At 46.5% G+C, this 4,908-nt stretch overlaps 1 pseudogene; it reads left to right on the plus strand.

The window, feature by feature from the left end:
• Window positions 1-636: 636 nt before the first annotated feature.
• LOC100615463 (developmental pluripotency-associated protein 2-like) lies at window positions 637-1,702 on the plus strand (annotated as a pseudogene).
• Window positions 1,703-4,908: the final 3,206 nt, after the last annotated feature.

Consider the following 4,908-nt stretch of genomic DNA (forward strand, 5'->3'; position numbering starts at 1 on the left):
TGTGTGGCACCTGGCACACGATAGCTGCTCCATAGAAATGGTAGGTGACAGCCGGGCGTGGTGGCTCACGCCTGTAATCCCAGCACTTTGGGAGGCCAAGGCAGACAGATCACGAGGTCAGGAGATCGAGACCATCCTGGCTAACATGGTGAAACCCTGTCTCTACTAAAAATACAAAAAATTAGCTGGGCGTGGTGGCAGGCTCCTATAGTCCCAGCTACTTGGGAGGCTGAGGCAGGAGAATGGTGTGAACCCAGGAGGTGGAGCTTGCAGTGAGCCGAGATTGCACCACTGCACTCCAGCCTGGGCAACAGAGTGAGACTCTGTCTCAAAAAAAAAAAAAAGAAGAAGAAAAGAAATGGTAGGTGACAATCACAGACTTCCTTCCTTCCCTCCAAATTCTTCCCCCTGCAAAGAAGGGAGAGAGCCAGAGATTGGGGCCTGGGGTTCACTGAGTGGGTTCTGCACTTGTGTGCAGCGAAGACATGAGGCCTCAGCCTGGAGGGACTCCCCTGACTGTGGTCAGGGGCTGGTAGAGAATGAAGCCAAAGAGGGAGTGGTCAAGCCTGGTGAAACCCATCTCTACTAAAAATACAAAATTAGCCAGGTGTGGTGGTGCACGCCTGTAGTCCCAGAGACTGGGGTCTCACCATGTTTCCCAGGCTGATCTTGAACTCCTGGACTCAAGTGATCTGCCTGCCTGGGCCTCCCAGAGCGCTGGGATTACAGGCATGAGCCATCGTGCCAGGCCTAATTTAAAAAAAAAACGTATCACCGAATGGACAAGACAGGGGTGTTGCTGAAAATGTCAGACTCAAATTTGGATAGCAGCAAGAAGAATTTCTTTGAGGGGGAAGTAGTTGATGAGGAAAGTGTGATTTTGACATTGCTGCCAGTTAAAGATGACCCAAATATGGAACAAATGGAACCAAGTGTTTCTTCAACTTCTGATGTCAAACTGGAGAAACCTATGAAATACAATCAAGGTCATCTACTTCAAACAAATTAACAATTTACAGCTCCACAAAAAGCTAGATGCAAAATACCAGCTCTTCCCTTGCCGACCATTTTGCCTCCCATTAATAAGGAGTGTTGGGACACTTTGCGGGACTGGTGCCAACAACTCAGTTTGAGTACTAATGGCAAGAAAATCGAAGTTTATCTGAGGGTCCATAGGCATGCTTACCCTGAACAACAGCAAGATATGCCTGAAATGTCACAAGAGACCAGATTACAGCGGTGTTCAAGGAAACACAAGGCAGTGACCAAGAGAGCAAGGCTTCAGAAAACTTATGAGATGAATGAGAGAGCAGAAGAGACTAATACAGTCGAAGTGATAACTTCAGCGCAGGGAGCCATGTTGGCATCAAGGGCAAGAATTGCTGCAAGAGCTGTTGAGCCTGAGGCTGTGAATTCAAGTTCCATTCCTGTTTCTCTTGAGGCCTTTTTGATGCAAGGCTCTGGTGTCAGGTGGTGTGTGGTCCATGGCAGACTTCTCTCGGCAGACACAAAGGGTTGAGTATGCCTGCAGTTTCATGCAGGTCAGGTCTGAGTGCCTACCACTCACAGGAGGATGATTTCTCTCTTCTTGTTACCTGCCTGCATTTTCCCATCCCCAGGCACAGAAGATAATATGTTATGCCCCAACTGTGCTAAGAGGAATAAGAAGATGATGAAAAGATTAATGACAATAGAGAAGTAGCAGCCATCTGTTTGAATGAAATGTACTAGAGAAGGAGGGATGTACTTTCGGACCATGTAAACCTATTATGAAGGAATAGAAGAGGAGACAATTTGAATGAATCTTTGTGATATACAAAACAAAAATCATAGTGACTAGGACTCCACAGTGAAGATGGTTGATAGTGACACAGCCCCATCTAAAAAGCCCCTTTCTGTAAGTCTGAAAACCCTTTAAAATAAAGTCACTGCAATCGGCAAAAAAAAAAAAAAGAGAGGGAGTGGTCAGAGAGGAAGAGGAGGAACAGAAGCATGCAGGTGGGATGGTCCAGGACTGCAGAGGGTCAAGGAGAGCAAGGCAGAGAATTAGGCAGTGAGCTCCTCCACAGAGTGGTACCACTGACCTGGAGCCTGGGGGTGAGGCCAACTTTGGTTGCTGACATTAGAGAGGACAGCAGAGGTGACACAGTAGCAGGAAGAGTTGGGAAGGGAATTGGAGTTAAAAGGGGCAGAAGAGGGAGCCGCTGATCACCAACAAATAGTTACTGAGCACCAGCTACATGCCAGGCACTGTTCTAGGCACTAGGAATACAGCAGAGGAGAAGACAGTCTCTGCCCTCTAGGATAGAGGCACACAAACTGGCCCACATGATAAATCTGGCCTACTATGTTTGTATGCTTGCAAGCTAAGAATGGGTTTTAGATTTTTAAATCATTTTAAAAGTCAAAAGAAGAATATTTCATGACATGTGAAAGTTATATGAAATTCATATTGTAGTATCCATAAATAAAGTTTTATTGGAACACAGCCATGCTCCGTTTACGTATCGTCTATGGCTGCTTTCTCACTACAACAGCAGAGTTGAGTAGTTGCAACAGAGACCATATGGCCTGAAAAGCCTAAAATATTTACTAGCTGGCTCTTTCGAAAAAAAGTTTGTTCAGGGGGTGAGGGGTTAGGAGAGGGACAGCATTAGGAGAAATACCTAATGTAGATGACGGGTTGATGGGCGCAGCAAACCACCATGGCATGTGTATACCTATGTAACAAACCTGCATGTTCTGCACATGTAGCGCAGAATTTAAAGTATAATTTTAAAAAAATTAAAAAAAAAAAAAAAGAGGCACCAGAGCGGTGGCTCATGCCTGTAATCCTAGCACTTTGGGAGGCTAAGGCAGGCGGATCACCTGGGCAAAAAGAGGGAAACTCTGTCTTAAAAAAAAAAAAAAAAAAAAAAAAGAGGCACCAGAGAGCTGCCTTGCCTTTCTGCCATGTGAGGACACATAGAAAGTGCTCTGTATGAGGAACTGGCCATCACTAGACACCAAATCTCCCGGAGCTCTGATCCTGGACTTCCTAGCCTCCAGAACTCGGAGAGATTTCTGTCTTTGATAAATTGCCCACTGTAAAGTATTTTGCTGTAGTAGCCTAGATGGACTAAGACAGTGCCCTAATAAGAAGAGACACCAGATAGCTTACTCCCTCTCTCTCAAGCTCACAAAGAAGAGGTCATGTGGTCATGTGAGCACACAGCAAGATGGTGGCTGATGACAAGTCAAGGGAAGAGTCCTCAGAATGAAACCAACCTTGGCAGCACCTTGATTTTGGATTTCCCAACCTCCAGAACTGTCAGAAATAAATTTCTGCTGTTTGAGCCCCTCCTCCCACAAAAAGTTTGTTGACTCCTGCTCTAGAAAGTTACATTATCTGGCTAGACACAGTGGCTAATGCCTGTAATTCCAGCAATTTGGGAGATTGAAGCAGGCTTGCTTGAGCCCAGGAGTTTGAGACCAGCCTGGGCAACATAGTGAGACCCCATCTCTACAAACAATACAAAAATGCCTGGTGCCTTGTGCCTGTAGTACCGGCTAATCAGGAGGCTGAGGCAGGAGGATAGCTTGAATCTGAGATGTTAAGGATGCACTGAGCAATGATTATGGCACTGTACTGCAGCCTGGGAGACAGAATGAGGCCCTGTCTCAAAAAAAAAAAAAGAAAAAGAAAAAGAAAAAAAAAGAAAAAGAAAAGAAAAGAAAGAAAAAAAGTTACATTTTCTTTGGGGAAGACAGTTAAATAAGTAGGTGAGCTCTTTTCCGGGTGCTTCCCAGGACAAGAACCAGCGGGTTTCAGTGTTTCTTTGTACCCTGCTCCTTGGCCGCCTTCCCCTGGAAGAGAAGTTCTCTATCCAGCCAGGCTCTGATACAGCAGCAGAGCAGCCTAGGTCATGGTGATCAGTTCCCTGCCTCTTGGCCAAGAGGATCTAGCCTTTTCCTGGAAGGAAAAAAATCTCTCAGTGATTGCAGTCTAGCACCCACCAGATCCCCTTCCCCTCTCCCAGATCCTGGATCCAGGAACAGCTTGTGAGCTCAGAAGAACATAATCACCTTTGTTGTCAAGGCCTGCCATCTGTGTACACCTGCCACCTGGGTGGTGCCCCCCTCTTTCTAAACACTCTTCTCCCCCACTGCTTCATGGAACCCTCACAGGGGTAAGGCATGGGTAGGGATTGTTACTTCCATTTCCAGATGAGAAAACAGACTTAAAGAGATGAACTGACTTACCCAGGTTCATTGGCTGGAAATAGCTTGTGGAGCCAAAATTAGAAAGAGTGGATTTAGAGGCAGTCTTTGTCTCTTTTTAAAAAAAGAAAGAATTAATAAAAGAAAGTTGGCCAGGCGCAGTGGCTCATGCCTGTAATCCCAGCACTTTGGAAGACCGAGGCAGATGGATCACTTGAGGTCAGGAGTTTGAGACCAGCCTGGCCAACATGGTGAAACCCTGTCTCCACTAAAACTCCCACCAAAAATTAGCTGGGCATCATGGTGCATGCCTATAATCCCAGCTACTCAGGAGGCTGAGGCAGGAGAATCGCTTGAAACCGGGAGACAAAAATTCATGCCACTGCACTCCAGCCTGAGTGACAGAGCAACACTCCATCTCAAAAAAAAAAAAAAAAAAAAAAAAAAAGAAGAAGAAGGGCTGGGCGCAGTGGCTCACGCCTGTAATCCCAGCACTTTGGGAGGCGGAGGTGGGCGGATCACAAGGTCAGGAGTTCGAGACCAGCCTGGCCAACATGGTGAAACCCTGTCTCTACTAAAGATACAAAAAATTTGCGGGGCATGGTGGCATGCGCCTGCAATCCCAGCTACTCGGGAGGCTGGGGCAGGAAAATGGCTTGAACCCAGGAGGCAGAGGTTGCAGTGAGCTGAGATTGCGCCATTGCACTC

This window comes from Pan troglodytes, chromosome 1, assembly GCF_028858775.2.
Source record: "Pan troglodytes isolate AG18354 chromosome 1, NHGRI_mPanTro3-v2.0_pri, whole genome shotgun sequence".
Taxonomy (NCBI): domain Eukaryota; kingdom Metazoa; phylum Chordata; class Mammalia; order Primates; family Hominidae; genus Pan; species Pan troglodytes.